The sequence below is a fragment of the Schistocerca cancellata genome, chromosome 6 (genome assembly GCF_023864275.1).
Source record: "Schistocerca cancellata isolate TAMUIC-IGC-003103 chromosome 6, iqSchCanc2.1, whole genome shotgun sequence".
Classification (NCBI taxonomy): Eukaryota; Metazoa; Arthropoda; class Insecta; order Orthoptera; family Acrididae; genus Schistocerca; species Schistocerca cancellata.
This window is the reverse complement of record NC_064631.1, coordinates 251,713,008-251,733,500: the sequence shown is the minus strand read 5'-3', so window position 1 is coordinate 251,733,500 and position 20,493 is coordinate 251,713,008. Positions and strand designations below refer to the sequence as shown.

Below are 20,493 nucleotides of genomic sequence, written 5' to 3'. Positions count from 1 at the left end.
GTTATATGTTGGCACAGTGGGTGGGCCTTGAAAAACTGAACACAGATCAATCGTGAAAACGGGAAGAAGATGTGTGGGACTATGAAAAAAATAAGCAAAATATACAAACTGAGCAGTCCATGCGCAAGATATGCACCATCAATGAGAACGTGAGATCAGCTGCTCCGTGGTCCCTTGGTTAGCAAGCCCGGGTTCCCGGGTTCGATTCCCGGCGGGGTCAGCCTCTGCCTCGTGATGACTGGGTGTTGTGTGCTGTCCTTAGGTTGGTTAGGTTTAAGTAGTTCTAAGTTCTAGGGGACTGTTGACCATAGATGTTAAGTCCCATAGTGCTCAAAGCCATTTGAACCATTTGAACCCTTGGTTAGTGTGAGCAGCTGGAGAACAAGAGGTCCTGGGTTCAAGTCTTCCCTCGAGTGAAAAATTTAATTTCTTATTTTCAGACAATTATCAGAGTTCAGGCACTCACACATAATCAACTTCGCTCTCCAAAATTCCAGGACATGTTCAGATTTGCTTCGACATATGCAGGATTTGACGGCCTACACACGGAAAAAATTGAAAACGTTAAAAACATATGTTTTCACAGAGCACAGGGAAAACTGTGCGACTGTGAAACTGTCGCATTCGTTTGTTGCAGTTTATGTGACAAACTCTTATGTTTTCATCACTTCTTTGGAAGTGATTATCACATCCACAAGAAAACCTAAATCGGGCAAGGTAGAAGAATCCTTTTAACCATTCACCAAGTGTACAAGCTAGGTGGGTCGACAACATATTCCTCTCATGCGACGCACATGCCGTCACCAGTGTCGTATAGAATATATTAGACGTGTTTTCCTGTGGAGGAATCGGTTGACCTACGATCTTGCGATCAAATGTTTTCGGTTCCCATTGGAGAGGCACGTCCTTTCGTCTACTAATCGCACGGTTTTGCGGTGCGGTCGCAAAACACAGTCACTAAACTTATTACAGTGAACAGAGACGCCAATGAACGAACGGACAGATCATAACTTTGCGAAAATAAAAAAAGTAAACTTTTCACTCGAGGGAAGACTTGAACCAAGGACCTGTCGTTCCACAGCTGCTCACGCTAACCACGGGACCACGGAGCTCCTGACCTCACGTTCTCCTTGATGTGACTTATGTCGCACATGGACTACTCAGTTTGTATATTTTGCTTATTTTTTTCATAGTTCCACACAACTTCTTCCTGTGTTCTCGATTGATCTGTGTTCAACTTTTCAAGGCCTATCCACAGTGCCAACTTATAACTAAATCAAAGGGGGGTGCGATGGGGAGGTTCCCTTGTGAGTACAAATGACAGTTCCGCTAACGCACTGCCCTTTTATACCTTGTATATTTCGTACTACCACCGTCTTTATATTTGCATATCGGTGTCCAACGACTATGTCACCTCAGTGTATGTATGCAAAGACTGTTTCAAGTCGATTTTGGAGACTCAACTCTAAAGATAGTGAGCAGTGTAAATAGTGGTGTCTTACATTAATAACCAGACTCTCGCTCGCAGTTAGTTATACAATATTTGTTTATAAATTCTGCCATCATTCGAAGAGTTTCTCGTTAAATGATTGATCGATAAAACTCTTGTTGCACACGCCACTATAGAGTAAAACCATGTCCTACATCTGTCTGGGTGATACTCCCATTACTACATTTAGAAGTGTAAGACGTCAGAATTTTGTTAAGTTTACTTTTCGTTAATACAAGATTTCTTTGCATTAAAATCTGTGAAAGAACTTAATGTGACTTCCTTTTCGAGTGGTGCAACGTCAGGTTTATATTGTGGGATGATTATTTTTACGAAAGCAGCGTGGTAATCGATCGGCAACACAACTGCCACTGTAGTAGCATCTGTGTAGAAGCAAAAGCATTAAATACAATATGGTGGCATTTAGTGTGGGAAGAATTCAAGTGGGCATACAGAGATCGTATGTGAATGAGTAATAATCACTCAGCAAGATTACAATTGCGACATACAGAGAATACATATTTAGCGCCGTTTTATGTCCACCGGATAACCTCTGACTGTTTTGTTTAGCAGACCAGCGGTCTTCGGTGACTCGTTACAGAGTAACAATGTATTTTTCATTCATTGGTTTGTTGCCACAATTACCCTTGTTTCTGTGAAAATACCTTATCACAGTGAAAACCTTGTAATAGCCTATTGCCAAAACGTATAGTACAGAGTAATACTACAACACGCAGTTGGCAAAGTATTGCCCAGTAGTTGTCGTCGCAGTAGAAACAGTTCAGCGTAGCGTCACCTGGCCGCTCTTCTATTGCACTCAATGAACTCACACACACGGTACATATCGAGCAACTCTACATCAGAAACCTATTCATAGTGCTGTGTATCACTCTCTAAGTATAGCTGACACTACCAGAAGAAATAAGCCTGGGACATAACCGAACAGTACTGACTGCTAGCGTCAATACGGAGTTGACAGAAAGTATCATGAGTGACTGGAACACGTTTGTTCCCTACAGCTACACATACTGCACATTACCCATATCTGCATTTTTGTACAGGTGGTTTTAGCTTAGTATGGATTCAAACCAAATGCAGTAACGAATAAACGGAGGCCTAAGGCCCCTCATACTGAGTCGACAATTGTCGCGGGATTGCGATTTGCACATATACAGATAGCGGTTACCGCGTACACAAAGTAAAAAAGAAGTTCCATTATCAGGACCTTCATTTGTACTGAAGTGATTTATGTGAAAAGGTTTCCGACGGAAATTAACAGACTTTGGGAATGACAGATGGAGTTAGGCGCATGAGACATTCCATTTCGAAAATCGATAGGGAACTAGAGATTCTGAGATCAAGAGTGTGCTGAGAATACCAAATTTCAGGCATTACCTCCTGGTATGGGCAACGTAGTGCCCGGCGGTCTTCACTTAACGACCGAGAGCAGCGGCGTTTACATATAGTTGTCAGTGCTAGCAGACAAGCAATACTGTGTGAAATAATCGCAGAAATCGATGTGGGACGTACGACGTACGACGAACGTATCCATTAGGACAGCGTGGCCAAATTAAGCTTCAGTAGCCTATGTCAGCAGACTACCGTCACGATTGCCTTTACTGACACAACGGCATCGCCCACACGTCCTCCCCTGGGCTCTTTATCTTATCAGTTGGGTCCTAGACGACTGGAAAACAGTCGCCTGGTCAGAAGGGTACCGATTTCAGTAAGAGCTGATGGTAGCTACCGAATATGGTGCAGACCGCACAAAACCATGGACCCACGTTGTCAATAAGTAATTGTGCAAGCTGGTGCTGACTCCATAATGGTGTGGACTGTATTTAAATGAAATGGAGAGGGTTCTCTGATTCAGCCTCTCCGATCGCTGAATGCAAATGGATATGTTCGGCTACTTGGAGACCATTTGCAGCCATTCAGGTGCTTCATGTTCCCAAAGAACCATAGAATTTTTATGGCTCAAAATGTTCAACGTCATAGGGCCATAGTTTTGCTCTGTTGGTTTGAAGTATATTCTGGACAATTCGTGCTGATGATTTGGCCACATCTCACCCAACACGGATCTCATCGAACATTTATGGGACATAATCGAGAGGTCAGTTCTTGCACACAATCCAGCGCCGTCTGCACTTTCGCAATTACATACGTCATTAGAGGCACCATAGCTCAGTATTCCTACAGGGGACTTCCAACAACTTGTTAAGTCCATGACACGTCGAGCTGCTGCACTAAGCCAAGCGAAAGGAGGTCCGACACGATATTAGGAGGTATCCTATAATTGTTGTCACCTCAGTTTATACCAAAATATGCTGGAAATATTCTTGGAAATGCCGGAAATTTTGTACAGTGTAGTTAGAGTACATCCTCTTTAAAGAACGGCGAGTGTCCAAGACTTATAATATTGTCAAGTAAACCTACTGAATTTCAACTGAGAGCGAGTCTGAAATGTGCAAAAAAATTTACGAAAGTTTCTCGTAGAATGAATAAGCACATGAGGTGGACTTTGTGGAAACTGACTCCGAGGGTGAAAGGCTACAAACTCGTATTTGAATCAGTCTATCTCATAGCCATTAATCATTAGAATCCGCTGTTTTCACTAAAAAAAAAAAGAAGGGAATTCGTGTGAACCAGTATCGTATGAATCGCGTATAAATTGTTTTTTCTAAACAGCAACAGTCATACAATAATTTTTAACTGACTGTATTCTTGTTTATTTAATTACGCCCCAGGTTTCGGCCTTTTATATCGTTTTCAAGTAATTTAGTTTATGTCTCTAACATATATTGCAAGACATCAAGTTCAAAATTGGAAAGTATTTTTTTTAATTTGCAGCCTATTATGAGCTTGATTTCCTGCCATAAATGTTAGTTATATAAACTCAGTCATTTTAAAATGGCATAAAAGGCCGAAACTTGAGTCGTAATTCAATAAACAACGATAAAGTCAAATAGCAGCGTGTTCATTTAAGAACGAAAAGTATTTTCTTTCTGTTATCCTTTTTGAAATGTCTGCCTAAGGCTTCTTCTGAGGACAGATTAGGTACCACCCCAGTACACCCCACACAACGATCAATAAAAACGGCGTACAGGCCAGAGCGGTTGTTCACCCGTCGCCCGGTCTCGGTTCGAGTCCTTCCCAACTGTGAAACTTCCTGGCAGATTAAAACTGTGTGCCCGACCGAGACTCGAACATGGGACCTTTGCCTTTCGCGGGCAAGTGCTATACCATCTTTTTTTTTGTTTTTTTTCTTGCGGGCAAGTGCTCTACCTCTTTTTTTGGGGGGGGGGGGTGTCCTTCCTCCCCTTCAACCCGTCCTTTACGCTCGCCAAGTGTTGCCTTCTCGGCCCGGCTTCTCCGCCTTAAAAATGAAAGTAACTTGATGATGTGTGATGTGGAAACGCGCTTCTTCTAAACGACAAACGAAGTATGCCCCTTCTGTTGCCTTTGTTTGCAACATGGCTTGAATAAAAATAAATGTAAATTCCATTGAGAAAGCAGTCACACAATTATTATGGAAATGTAACTACATCTGTAAATTTCTTTCTCCGTGTGTGGAAAAACGGAAAGAAGAAAACTCATTATTGCTGATAAGTAAAATTTCCTTTTTCAGAAGGTAATGAAGTAAAATAGGCTTCTTCTGCTTGATTTTACACATAATTAACATAAATGTCCCCCCATGAACCATGGACCTTGCCGTTGGTGGGGAGGCTTGCGTGCCTCAGCGATACAGATGGCCGTACCGTAGGTGCAACCACAACGGAGGGGTATCTGTTGAGAGGCCAGACAAACATGTGGTTCCTGAAGAGGGGCAGCAGCCTTTTCAGTAGTTGCAGGGGCAACAGTCTGGATGATTGACTGATCTGGCCTTGTAACATTAACCAAAACGGCCTTGCTGTGCTGGTACTGCGAACGGCTGAAAGCAAGGGGAAACTACAGCCGTAATTTTTCACGAGGGCATGCAGCTCTACTGTATGATTAAATGATGATGGCGTCCTCTTGGGTAAAATATTCCGGAGGTAAAATAGTCCCCCATTCGGATCTCCGGGCGGGGACTACTCAAGAGGACGTCGTTATCAGGAGAAAGAAAACTGGCGTTCTACGGATCGGAGCGTGGAATGTCACATCACTTAATCGGGCAGGTAGGTTAGAAAATGTAAAAAGGGAGATGGATAGGTTAAAGTTAGATATAGTGGGAATTAGTGAAGTTCGGTGGCAGGAGGAACAAGACTTTTGGTCAGGTGATTACAGGGTTATAAATACAAAATCAAATAGGGGTAATGCAGGAGTAGGTTTAATAATGAATAAAAAAATAGGAGTGCGGGTTAGCTACTACAAACAGCATAGTGAACGCATTATTGTGGCCAAGATAGACACAAAGCCCATGCCTACTACAGTAGTACAAGTTTATATGCCAACTAGCTCTGCAGATGATGAAGAAATAGATGAAATGTATGACGAGATAAAAGAAATTATTCAGGTAGTGAAGGGAGACGAAAATTTAATAGTGATGGGTGACTGGAATTCGTCAGTAGGAAAAGGGAGAGAAGGAAACATAGTAGGTGAATCTGGATTGGGGGGAAGGAATGAAAGAGGAAGCCGCCTTGTAGAATTTTGCACAGAGCATAACTTAATCATAGCTAACACTTGGTTCAAGAATCATGAAAGGAGGCTGTATACATGGAAGAAGCCTGGAGATACTGACAGGTTTCAGATAGATTATATAATGGTAAGACAGAGATTTAGGAACCAGGTATTAAATTGTAAGACATTTCCTGGGGCAGATGTAGATTCTGACCACAATCTATTGGTTATGAACTGCAGATTGAAACTGAAGAAACTGCAAAAAGGTGGGAATTTAAGGAGATGGGACCTGGATAAACTGAAAGAACCAGAGGTTGTAGAGAGTTTCAGGGAGAGCATTAGGGAACAATTGACAGGAATGGGGGAAAGAAATACAGTAGAAGAAGAATGGGTAGCTCTGAGGGATGTAGTGGTGAAGGCAGCAGACGATCAAGTAGGTAAAAAGACGCGGGCTAATAGAAATCCTTGGGTAACAGAAGAAATATTGAATTTAATTGATGAAAGGAGAAAATATAAAAATGCAGTAAATGAAGCAGGCAAAAAGGAATACAAACGTCTCAAAAATGAAATCGACAGGAAGTGCAAAATGGCTAAGCAGGGATGACTAGAGGACAAATGTAAGGATGTAGAGGCTTGTCTCACTAGGGGTAAGATAGATACTGCCTACAGGAAAATTAAAGAGACCTTTGGAGAGATGAGAACCACTTGTATGAATATCAAGAGCTCAGATGGCAACCCAGTTCTAAGCAAAGAAGGGAAAGCAGAAAGGTGGAAGGAGTATATAGAGGGTTTATACAAGGGCGATGTACTTGAGGACAATATTATGGAAATGGAAGAGGATGTAGATGAAGATGAAATGGGAGATAAGATACTGCGTGAAGAGTTTGACAGAGCACTGAAAGACCTGAGTCAAAACAAGGCCCCGGGAGTAGACAACATTCCATTAGAACTACTGATGGCCTCAGGAGAGTCAGTCATGACAAAACTCTACCATCTGGTGAGCAAGATGTATGAGACAGGCGAAATACCCTCAGACTTTAAGAAGAATATAATAATTCCAATCCCAAAGAAAGCAGGTGTTGACAGATGTGAAAATTACCGAACTATCAGTTTAATAAGTCACAGTTGCAAAATACTAACGCGAATTCTTTACAGACGAATGGAAAAACTGGTAGAAGCCGACCTCGGGGAGGATCAGTTTGGATTCCGTAGAAATGTTGGAACACGTGAGGCAATACTGACCTTACGACTTATCTTGGAAGAAAGATTAAGAAAAGGCAAACCTACGTTTCTAGCATTTGTAGACTTAGAGAAAGCTTTTGACAATGTTGACTGGAATACTCTCTTTCAAATTCTGAAGGTGTCAGGGGTAAAATACAGGGAGCGAAAGGCTATTTACAATTTGTACAGAAACCAGATGGCAGTTATAAGAGTCGAGGGGCATGAAAGGGAAGCAGTGGTTGGGAAAGGAGTGAGACAGGGTTGTAGCCTCTCCCCGATGTTATTCAATCTGTATATTGAGCAAGCAGTAAAGGAAACAAAAGAAAAATGCGGAGTAGGTATTAAAATTCATGGAGAAGAAGTAAAAACTTTGAGGTTCGCCGATGACATTGTAATTCTGTCAGAGACAGCAAAGGACTTGGAAGAGCAGTTGAACGGAATGGACAGTGTCTTGAAAGGAGGATATAAGATGAACATCAACAAAAGCAAAACGAGGATAATGGAATGTAGTCAAATTAAGTCGGGTGATGCTGAGGGAATTAGATTAGGAAATGAGACACTTAAAGTAGTAAAGGAGTTTTGCTATTTAGGGAGTAAAATAACCGATGATGGTCGAAGTAGAGAGGATATAAAATGTAGACTGGCAATGGCAAGGAAAGCGTTTCTCAAGAAGAGAAATTTGTTAACATCGAATATAGATTTAGGTGTCAGGAAGTCGTTTCTGAAAGTATTTGTATGGAGTGTAGCCATGTATGGAAGTGAGACATGGACGATAACTAGTTTGGACAAGAAGAGAATAGAAGCTTTCGAAATGTGGTGCTACAGAAGAATGCTGAAGATAAGGTGGGTAGATCACGTAACTAATGAGGAGGTATTGAATAGGATTGGGGAGAAGAGAAGTTTGTGGCACAACTTGACTAGAAGAAGGGATCGGTTGGTAGGACATGTTCTGAGGCATCGAGGGATCACAAATTTAGCATTGGAGGGCAGCGTGGAGGGTAAAAATCGTAGAGGGAGACCAAGAGATCAATACACTAAGCAGGTTCAGAAGGATGTAGGTTGCAGTAGGTACTGGGAGATGAAGAAGCTTGCACAGGATAGAGTGGCATGGAGAGCTGCATCAAACCATCTCAGGACTGAAGACCACAACAACAACAACAACATAAATGTGTCTTCTTGTGAAAAGAAAAGGAATGACAGAAACTAAATAAAGGGTATATACCAGTTTCATCACTGTGCTTCTCCGAAAACAAAGTAATAGATACACATAGGCTTAACTGGTCTATACTGATGATCTTCTCTGATTACTTTCTGTTGGAAATCCTTCTCCTGCTACTTGAAGTACAAACTTTAACCAAAAATCATTCGTCTAATATACGAAATATTTGGATGTGTAATGTAAATTACGCCTTTCTATTGGTTACAGGATTGTTTTAGTTAAAAAAATTTGCCTAATTTTCTTTGTATTTTTTAGTACACATCAACTTGTGGTGCTCAGTTGTAAGGTATACCCAGAAGTCCTCCCTATTGCTTGATTCTTTTGTTAGGATGTAATGCATCGTTTGGCCTTTCAAGCAGTTAATTGCATTTCGTTTTGTTTTAGGGTAAGGTATACCGACAGGGTTTAAAAATTCAGCAGTCGTAACGGCATTGGGCGTAGTTCTGCTGACGCTCGCTATCTTTTGTCTTATGTAGAGCCATATTTCTTTTACCCTGCCACACAGCAATCTATCCTCTTATGTATCTGGTATATTACATCATGTACACAGCGGTGACTCGGCCAATCGAATAGAGTGAAGTTTAGAGTTCGTCGTAATTTTTCTGTTTACAGCAAAGTACCCAGTCGATTTGACATACGTTGGCAGGTTCCGGCAGTGAATATTTTCCCATATTGTTTCCCAGTTATAACAAGTATTCTTTTGTTCTACGTCGTTTCTGGGTTTGTCTTTCATAAAGTTATTGTAAAGTTCTTTTACTTTCATGATGTCTTTTTCAGGAATCCTTGCCTGTATGTAGCTGTATTCTACGAAAAAGTATTTCAAGTGGTATAGTCCGTTGGGTATGTGTTGGACATTTACAGGTGCACTGACGTCAGCAGGAGCTATTTCGTATAGCAAATGCGCAGCAAGGGTACCACTTGACTCTTTCCATTGTTTGTATGTGGTAGCAAGGTATAAGGCTTGCGCTTTTTTGCAGACATCGGTGAGATTTAACCCACCACATTTCGTAGGGAGCATCAGAATGTCATAATTGACTTTGAAAATACGTCCGCGGCTCACGAAGCGTCCTAGTGCAGATGCGATGCTTTTCAACAAAGTCGCAGGTGGTGACAGAACTTGTGCTACATACTTAACTTTGGATGTGATGTATACATTTGCCACTGTTACTTTTTGAAATTCAACGAGTTTCCTAATACTATGTGCTTGTGCAGAGGCGCGTATGCTGTTAAGTAATTTTCGGTAATTCGCAGCAATAGTGTGCTCGATATTTCTTTTAAAATCTATGCAGAGACATTTCATGGTTACAAGCTCGCGTAACAGACCCTGCGTTTGCGTCCCAATTCCACGGCCGATGTTGAAAATCGCCGACTTTGTTCTATCAAGTTTTGCACCAGATGCCTGTTCATATTTTATTACTATTCGTAGTTCGCACTGTACTTCAGCGCGATTCACGACTAGGAAGCCAACGTCATCAGCGTATGCCTTGCACACGATCTTTTCTCCATGTATTTGTAGTCCTTGTAGATGTTTCATAACTGAGGCAAGCAGGGGCTCGATGGCGGTGGCCAAGAGTGCCATTTACATTGGACACCTTTGCCTAATGGAGCTGATGACGTCAATCGGGCGGCTAATGTGCCCATTGATGACAAATCTGGCTGAGTTGTTTGTTAATGTATTTCTTACTACAGCAATGAATCGTGGTGGGAAGCTCATTGCGCCCATGGTGCGATGGAAAGAACTATGATTAACTCTGTCGTAGGCTTTATCAAAGTCGAGTGAGATGAGTGCACATTTTATTTTGCAGACGTCGGCCGTTGAGATTAGGTCCCTGTAATCGCAGAGGGTCTGGAGAATTCTCCTGTCTTTGCCCACACTTGTTTGATAAGGGCCAGTGACGCTGGTCACTGTGGTTTTCAGCCTGCGAGCGAGGATGCGGTCAAAGATTTTGTAATCGCTGTTGGAAAGCGTAATTGGCCTCAGAGCGCTTACAGATTTCGTATTGGTAGTTTTTGGCAGTAACACTACGAGTCCCTCACGAAATTCTTGCGGGATGTCATTTTCAGAGTTTAGCAGTTCATTGCAGATGAGAGTAAACTTGCCTTTTACGAGGCCACTGAATCTGCGATAAAATTCTGCCGGAATTCCATCTGCCATTGGAGCTTTATTTTTCGTGCTTCCATATATAGCTTCTTCGACGTCTTCTTCAGTCACTTCCGAGATGAGAGTTTGTGCTTCCACGTGGCATACTTTGCCCTGGAGGTTGATCATTAACTCGTCTTGAAGCTGTTCGTCAACCGGTTGACTAGACATTAAGGATTCAAAATGCTGTACGATTGCCTCTTTAATCTCTCTTTGCTTCGTCAGCTTCCTTCCATCATCAGTTGTTATTTCAGATAATATCTTGCGAGACGCCCTTTTGCTTTCATGAATGACATGATAAATGGAAGTGACCTCGTGCTGTGCTATATTCTGGGCAAGCCTTCCAGTCGTTTACGCCGTAGTGCCAAAATTTTTGCTTTAATTTTGTTAATTCTTTCGTAGTTGTCCACAACTGTTGCATTGGACTTGTACAAATCCCTTAGACATTGAAAGTAAAATTCTATAGTTGATTTGTCTTTGGCGTAGTTTATGAAAAACCTCCGTATTTTAAGTTTGGCATGTTTCAGTCACCAGTCAGTGCCAGAGTTGTACGAGCTAAATTTGCTTTCACACTCTCTCCATACCTTGTAAAATGCCTCCTGACAAGCATGGTCTTCCAGATGTGACACGTTGAGCTTCCATGTGCTTCTACCTCGAAAGGTCCCTTGTTTTGTCAGATTGATTGTGCATATGTATGCAGCATGATCCGAAAAATCGGTACGCCATACTTCTGACTGTAAAATAAGGTGTTTCAAATTGTGCGTTACTTATATCCTGTCGAGACGGCTCGCCGAGTGACTTGTGGCGTGGGTGAAGCCAGGGGCTGCACCGTGCAAATGTTCCCATGAGTCTATTAGTCTTTGTCATTAACTATACGTTCCAGTTCAGTACACTTGTTGAAAATGGGAGTTTGGTCTTTGGCATGCAAAACACAGTTAAAATCTCCTCCCAGGATAAGGTGTTCATATCGAGTTCCAAATAGTGGGACAATTTCTTCTTTAAAGAACTCCGTTCTGCGGTGCCTCTTACTGGATCCTGAAGGGGCATACACGTTAATGAGTCCTATTTTGTTTATTATGGCCACTATGCCTTTACTGTTTGGTAATTTTACTACACTCCTGGAAATGGAAAAAAGAACACATTGACACCGGTGTGTCAGACCCACCATACTTGCTCCGGACACTGCGTTAGGGCTGTACAAGCAATGATCACACGCACGGCACAGCGGACACACCAGGAACCGCGGTGTTGGCCGTCGAATGGCGCTAGCTGCGCAGCATTTGTGCACCGCCGCCGTCAGTGTCAGCCAGTTTGCCGTGGCATACGGAGCTCCATCGCAGTCTTTAACACTGGTAGCATGCCGCGACAGCATGGACGTGAACCGTATGTGCAGTTGACGGACTTTGAGCGAGGGCGTATAGTGGGCATGCGGTAGGCCGGGTGGACGTACCGCCGAATTGCTCAACACGTGGGGCGTGAGGTCTCCACAGTACATCGATGTTGTCGCCAGTGGTCGGCGGAGGGTGCACGTGCCCGTCGACCTGGGACCGGGCCGCAGCGACGCACGGATGCACGCCAAGACCGTAGGATCCTACGCAGTGCCGTAGGGGACCGCACCGCCACTTCCCAGCAAATTAGGGACACTGTTGCTCCTGGGGTATCGGCGAGGACCATTCGCAACCGTCTCCATGGAGCTGGGCTACGGTCCCGCACACCGTTAGGCCGTCTTCCGCTCACGCCCCAACATCATGCAGCCCGCCTCCAGTGGTGTCGCGACAGGCGTGAATGGAGGGACGAATGGAGACGTGTCGTCTTCAGCGATGAGAGTCGCTTCTGCCTTGGTGCCAATGATGGTCGTATGCGTGTTTGGCGCCGTGCAGGTGAGCGCCACAATCAGGACTGCATACGACCGAGGCACACAGGGCCAACACCCGGCATCATGGTGTGGGGAGCGATCTCCTACACTGGCCGTACACCACTGGTGGTCGTCGAGGGGACACTGAATAGTGCACGGTACATCCAAACCGTCATCGAACCCATCGTTCTACCATTCCTAGACCGGCAAGGGAACTTGCTGTTCCAACAGGACAATGCACGTCCGCATGTATCCCGTGTCACCCAACGTGCTCTAGAAGGTGTAAGTCAACTACCCTGGCCAGCAAGATCTCCGGATCTGTCCCCCATTGAGCATGTTTGGGACTGGATGAAGCGTCGTCTCACGCGGTCTGCACGTCCAGCACGAACGCTGGTCCAACTGAGGCGCCAGGTGGAAATGGCATGGCAAGCCGTTCCACAGGACTACATCCAGCATCTCTACGATCGTCTCCATGGGAGAATAGCAGCCTGCATTGCTGCGAAAGGTGGATATACACTGTACTAGTGCCGACATTGTGCATGCTCTGTTGCCTGTGTCTATGTGCCTGTGGTTCTGTCAGTGTGATCATGTGATGTATCTGACCCCAGGAATGTGTCAATAAAGTTTCCCCTTCCTGGGACAATGAATTCACGGTGTTCTTATTTCAATTTCCAGGAGTGTATGTCTTGGACTACTATGCCCTCCTTTGTGAGCAGAGCCGTGCCCATTTCCACTCCATGCCCTGGGTTTGTAATGGCGTTGAAGCCAGGAACGTTACCAAGCTCAATGTCTGTCACTTCTAGTAAAAGAATAATGTCACTGTCAGAAGCATATATAAAATCTTTTAAGTTCTGTAGTTTAAAGGAACTATGAATCTTATTAAGGTTTACTGTCGCGATTTTGTATGCTTGTATGTCAGACATTCTTCGTTCTACTTGATCTAACTTTAAAAAACATTCTTCTGTTTTGTCTCGCAAGCGTCAGCTTTAAAACGCATTTTAATAATATTCACCGGTAGCAAACGTTTCAGTGGTGTGTCCTTGTTCTTTAGAATGTACGTTCGCGGAGACGTCTTCGTTGAAGAAATCAGCCACCTGTGGGGCTAGCTTACCATCTGTCTTAGTTTCTGAAACTTCTGTCATTTCTTCGTCGGCATTGTTATGGTCGCTTTCGTTTGCCCAGCTGGTTGAGGTTGTCGTCGTGGGTGGGACGAGTGAAGCTTCATGACAGTGACTCGTTTCTTGGGGGTGGTTGGATGCTTTCTTTGTTGGCTTTCCTTGGACGTCTCAATTTTCCAGCGCAGAAGGGGAACGCTCCTCAGAAACTGGTGTCGCTTTCGTGTTGCTATAGATCTGTTGGCTTAAGGTACTACCTATGTCCTTCGCTTTTTGTCGGGGTGTCGGAGCTGTCTCCTCTGCACCTTACGGACTTTCTTCAGTAACCAAGTTAGTGTCGCTTTCCTGCAAGGTGTGTCGGTCTTCAACTTCCGGCGGATCTGCTGCCTTTACAGTTGCAGGTGCCTGTTTCGGTGGAACTTCAACTGTTTCCGTAGATTGGCGACGGCACTGACGTCCATCGGAATTTCAGTGTCTGGAGAATTTGTATTTGCACACGATTCAGGGACTGAGGAAGCAGTCGGCCGTTCGCGTGCCACGGCGGCGTAAGTTCCCGGCAGTGTTGTCATCGCCGGTGGCCTGTCGGACTCGCCGGCCCGCAGCTGCGCCACGAGCCGCTGTATACATTCTGCGCGAACGTGCCCACGCCTGTTACAGGCGGCACAGGTTCGCGGTTGGTCGTCATAAATTACAATTCCTCTATACCCGCAGACATTTATGTACGACGGAATGTGCTTTTGTAACTCTACTCCAAGCTGCCGCACGCCATTTAATACTGGGAATTTATGCGCGCTTGACCATTTCTAGGCAAAGTTGCTGAGCACTTTCCCGAAGGGTGAAATAACAGCATTAATTTGGTCTGTTGTAATCTCAAAAGGCAACTCGAAGATTCGAATTGTACGAATGCCAAAATCAGCATGTGCAACGGTGACTTCACCAACGTTTCCATCTGAGTGCTTAAATTTCATGACACCTCGGGACGACTCAACTATTTTCTCGCACAACTCGGAACTACGCATTTTAACAAACACGACACAAGCTACAATCGACAGGTGGATCCCAATTACATCATTAAAGGAGAGCTTCACATCTTCTTCTGACCAATGTTCTACTTCAAACGACTTGGGTCTGGCATATCGAGGATCAAAGGTAAGTTTCAACGTATCTTTTCGACTTGGTTGAGCCATTACTGCATGCTACTCATTACTTCTCGAAGTGTTCTATAAACAGAGTTTTAAGCCGCAGCAAGCGCAAGACTTGCCACGCGGAAGCACAGACGGCGCAGCGCACACCGCATTACGTCCTACCTCCACGCCGTCCGCCGGCGAACTTAAATGTGGAACGCTTCACGATTTTTCGTGTCATCCTTGCGCAGGGGCCATGCTAATCTTCTCTGTATCGTTCCAATTTTAGTATATGTACCGCCGAAGCGAGTACGGGCAAGTAGAGCACTTGCCCGCGAAAGGCAAAGGTCCCGAGTTCGAGTCTCGGTCGGGCACACAGTTTTAATCTGCCAGGAAGTTTCATATCAGCGTACACTCCGCTGCTGAGTGAAAATCTCATTCTGGAAACATCCCCCCCAGGCTGTGGCTAAGCCATGTCTCCGCAGTATCCTTTCTTTCAGGAGTGCTAGTTCTGCAAGGTTCGCAGGAGAGCTTCTGTAAAGTTTGGACTGTAGGAGACGAGATACTGGCAGAAGTAAAGCTGTGGGTACCGGGCGTGAGTCGTGCTTCGGTAGCTCAGGTGGTAGAGCACTTGCCCACGAAAGGCAAAGGTCCCGAGTTCGAGTCTCGGTCGGGCACACAGTTTTAATCTGCCAGGAAGTTTCGTATCAGCGCACACTCCGCTGCAGAGTGAAAATCTCATTCTGGAAACTCCCCAACTGTGTTGCTAGGCAGCGCATTGCACGTTAAGCTGCACGAGCAGACCTTACACTTGTAACGAATGATGTCCTAAGCTTTACGTCTTTCGCGATAAGACAGGAACTGAAATAGCTTTTGAATCCGAGATCTGCCACCAGATTAAGACGCTGAAGCCCAGTTTTAGATACATCGCTGCCGCCATTACCAGGACCGCTTTGGTTGCCGCTGGGATGAGCACAGGCGGGTAATTGGTCTCGGCTGAAAAACGAGCGACGCGATCTCGGCTTCCGGTTGCGAGGATTACAGCTTTCTCCTCTGCCTCTTCAACTGCGACTCACCACCTGTGCGTCCTCTTATTTCAACCGCCGGCACTGACAATAACTGTAATCACCAATTGTCAATAATGCGATCGAGTGAAATATGTTCGTGAGTATTTCATTACGCAGAGAAAGAAGCGAAATTTTGGGCAGTTGTGAGTAACTCTTCAAAATGTCGTATCATGAACTTCTGAGAAAGATACGGCGTAAAGGAGTTATTATTTTACTATTTACTCCTACATTAATATCCACCGAAATTAAAAAAAAAGGTTGTAGCATTTTTCAAGGAATCAGTTGATGACTTTTAATGGAACGAGCCATCTGCGTGTGGACGAACTCGAATAGTAACTGTGCTATTTGCGTTTACTGTGATTATTGTACTAAAAACAATATAGTGTTGTAATGGTGTCGATACGAGGACTACAGAGTTGTGGTAACTTCCCCAGTGGAAAGAGTTAAATATTGTTACGGAGAAACATTTGCGTTAACTTCGTGAGACTTACATACCGGTACTTCCTTCTCTTGGTGAAGTACAACATGAGACTTACAAATGTGTATGTGAGTCAGTGGCGTAAGAGAGGCAGGTAATAACGCTATTCTGGCAAGGTAACCTCCCCATCGTACCCCCCTCAGATTTAGTTATAAGTTGGCACAGTGGATAGGCCTTGAAAAACTGAACACATCTCAATCGAGAAAACAGGAAGAAGTTGTGTGGAACTATGAAAAAAGTAACCAAAATGTACAAACTCAGTAGTCCATGCGTAAAATAGGCAACATCAAGGACGATGTAAGCTCAGTAGCGCCGTGGTCCCGTGGTTAGCGTGAGCAACTGTGGAACGAGGGGTTCTTGGTTCAACTCTTCCCTCGAGTGAAAAGTTTACTTTCTTCGTTTTCGCAAAGTTATGATCTGTCCGTTCGTTCATTGACGTCTCTGTTCACCGTAATAAGTTTAGTGTCTGTGTTTTGCGATCGCACCGTAGTGCGATTAGTAGACGAAAGGACGTGCCTCTCCAATGGGAACCGAAAACATTTGATCGCAAGGTCATAGGTCAACCGATTCCTCCACAGGAAAACACGTCCGATATATTCTATACGACACTGGTAACGGCATGTGCGTCACATGACAGGAATATGTTGTCGACGCACCTAACTTGTAGGCCGGCCGGTGTGGCCGTGCGGTTAAAGGCGCTTCAGTCTGGAACCGCGTTACCGCTACGGTCGCAGGTTCGAATCCTGCCTCGGGCATGGATGTGTGTGATGTTGTTAGGTTAGTTAGGTTTAATTAGTTCTAAGTTCTAGACGACTGATGACCTCAGCAGTTGAGTCGCATAGTGCTCAGAGCCCGAGCCACCTAACTTGTACACTTCGCGAATGGGTAAAACGATTCTTCTACATTGCCCGATTTAGGTTTTCTTGTGGATGTGATGATCACTCCCAAAAAAGTGATGAAAACATGTGAGATTGTCATATAAACTGCAACAAATGAATGCAACAGTTTCACAGTCGCACAGTTTTCCCTGTGCTCTGTCAAAACATATGTTTTTAACGTTTTCAAATTTTTCTGTGTGTAGACCGTCAAATCCTGCATACGTCCAAGCAAATCTGAACATGTCCTGGAATTTTGGAGAGCGAAGTTGATTATGTGTGATTGCCTGAACTTTGATAATTGCCGAGCGGTTCTAGGCGCTACAGACTGGATCTGCGCGACCGCTACGATCGCAGGTTCGAATCCTGCCTCGGGCATGGATGTGTGTGATGTCCTTAGGTTAGTTAGGTTTAAGTAATTCTAAATTCTAGGGGACTGATGACCTCAGAAGTTAAGTCCCATATTACTCAGAGCCATTTGAACCTTTGATAATTGACACACGATCACGTAAACAATACTACTCTGTGTACCTGTGCAGCTTCGCAAAATCATAGAGTCTTTTCACAAAGTATTTCACTTGCCGAAAACCAAACACATCTAACGGTTGCAAAAGAGGTGTACAACCTGGAGGAATGGTAATCACGTCTACTCCCACACTAAAATTGTACAATGCCTAATCCTTCTGTCCTGTATAGCTGTCAAGGAGTAAGGCAAAATATTTGTCCTTGTAAGGAGCAATCACACGTTCATTAAAGTCTTTCATTAGTCTTTCCTCCATTTTTCCTGACGCACTGCAATTCAGAATGACATTCGGCGTTTGCGCAAGTACCCTATTCACCTGTTGCTGAACTTGCGGTCCAGATACACCATTTTTTTCTGCAAACATAAATAAAATGTAGGTAAAAGAAATCCTGCTTTGTTCAGAGCAAATTATATGGTATAACTATGTGAAGTGGCATGCAGCTGGTCTACAGTACATTCCGTGTCACCTTCTGCAACTAACGATAACGTGCGGGTCGATTTCATTTCATAGTTAAAACCGGACTGATCTGTGTTGATAATATATGCGTCTTCATACTGTTGGAATCTGACATTAGTTTCTGTAACAAACGTCTTGGAACACTCTAAAAGTTCTTCCAGTTTATTCGCGTAGTTCTTGCTTACATATTTCGTAATCTTCTTGCTCGTAATTTTGTATTTTTTTTTTTTTTTTTGAACGTGACAAGCCAATTAGATGAAGCCTTGAATTCCAGGCCGATTTGTTTAGCGTAATGCAATCCCCAAATCTGTAGGTCTGTATCATGCACTGCAATTAATTAATTTCTGGCTTTAATAAATTGTCGGTATACATGGTTTTCTAGTTCACTGAACTTCTGTCTTCGGGTTCCTTCTCGTTCCACGACTTCTGTGTAATATTTAATTGTGCTTTTTTCCTCCATCCCTTTAAATTTCTTAAATTTATTTGTTACTTAACTCCATAATCTATATTTGCGTCTTTTAATTGGTTTGGACAGTAACCTGTATTTAAGCGTTTCGTTCATGTAACGCAAAGAAATACTATCAGATTGAAGTCGCAGTATTTCCTCTTCGTGTTCTTCGTACGGATCGTCAACAATCTCATCATCTGGTACATACAGCCCCGCAGCAATCAGCAAGGTATCGTCATCACCACACGTACTGTTTATCAACAAATGTAGGAAATAATCATACAAATGTTCGACAATCGTTCGATCCCTTAAGGAACTTTCCGATTCCTTACAGTTCCGAAAATATTCATTGACCTTGTTATTGAAGTCGCGAGCTATATTTGCTGGATTCATGTTGCCCACGGAATACATCTCACGTACTTAATGCACTCTCGTCCAAAGTAGCGAACAGTCAACTGCCAGACAGGAAGCCGCGTTAGCAGGAATACTCTCTCTTCCGTGCGCTGTAGTCGACTGACGTCGTGTGTTTCGATGTTTGTTTAGGTGTAGCGTCCCCGTACTACGGCACAGTTGCCTCGCATCGGACGGACGGACGGACAGATAATAATTGTCTGAAAATAAAAAATTAAACTTTTCACTCGAGAGAAGACTTGAACGAAGGAACTCTCGTTCCGCAGCTGCTCACGCTAACCACGGGACCACGGCACTGCTGAGCTTAGAAAATCGTTGATGTTGCCTATCTTGCGCATGGACTACTCAGTTTCTATATTTTGCTTATTTTTTTCTTAGTTCCATACAACTTATTCCTGTGTTCTCGATTGATCTGTGTTCAGTTTTTCAAGGCCTATCCAGTGTGCCAACTTATAACTAAATCTGAAGGGGGATGCGATGGGGAGGTTCCCTTGTGAGGAACGCCGAGAGTGAATTCATTTGTATTACCGCCTGCAGCTAATGAAGGGCACGTTTTGGTTGTGTTGCGGCCTTTATTTACAGCAATGGTTATGGAGTACGAGCAGGAGTTGTTTGGGACACCATGTGGAATCTGTTCCAAATATGAAGTATTACACATGGACAGACAGGAAGGCGGCATATGAAGCATATTGCCAGGCGTTGATACCACAGTTGAGGACCAACAATTGCTTGCATTTCAGGAGGGGACAAGGCAGGAGCTATACCAGAACTTCAGAGCACGGAACTAGCAGAATAACTAGCATACTGTTATATAGAAAAGTGTGGGAATTTCTGCTCATTAACATGAGAAAATACGTAATTACTCAAAAAAAGGAAAATTGCTAATAAATACACTAGTTGGGCAAATTCCATGTTAAAATCGAGTTGCTGCTCCGAGGGCTCTGAAGACTGCTGTAACATGTGGAGGCAAGGGTTCCATGAAGTGTTCTAATCGTTGTGAAGTGATACTGATCCACACATTTTGCAGTGTTACAGCTGTTCTTAAGTAGCTAGTGCTAGGTTCATTGAACATCTGTAGGTTTCCACAGCGTCTCCTAATTTACACTCTTTTTGTGTTGTGTCACCTGGAAGACAAGCTATGGCCGTGGAGTGATCCCTAAGCTCTTTCGTTCAATTGGAGAGTGGTGCAATGTCGCATCGTCGCGTTGAAACATGGCGCCTCTTTTAGAGTACTTAATTCCACGAAGTGATGTTCCATAAGGTACAGCTGCCACTGGTCCTGCAGACCGACGGTGGAGACTAATTGAGATCACAGCCCAATAGAACTACCTTCTGCCTGGCCACTATCTCGTTGACACGTAGGACCACAGGACAGGTCCTGTCCATACAGGACACTCTCACGCGGCAGTATTCGCATCAGGTTTGGAACGCATGGCCTGCCATGTACTGAGTTCAGCTGTCCACATGCAGAC

At 44.0% G+C, this 20,493-nt stretch overlaps 1 non-coding gene across 1 annotated transcript; it reads right to left on the bottom strand.

Moving 5' to 3' along the window:
• Positions 1-14,968: 14,968 nt before the first annotated feature.
• LOC126090324 (U6 spliceosomal RNA) lies at positions 14,969-15,075 on the bottom strand. The gene has a single exon (XR_007521169.1). It is a non-coding gene; the product is annotated as a U6 spliceosomal RNA (small nuclear RNA).
• Between the last annotated feature and the right edge of the window lie 5,418 nt (positions 15,076-20,493).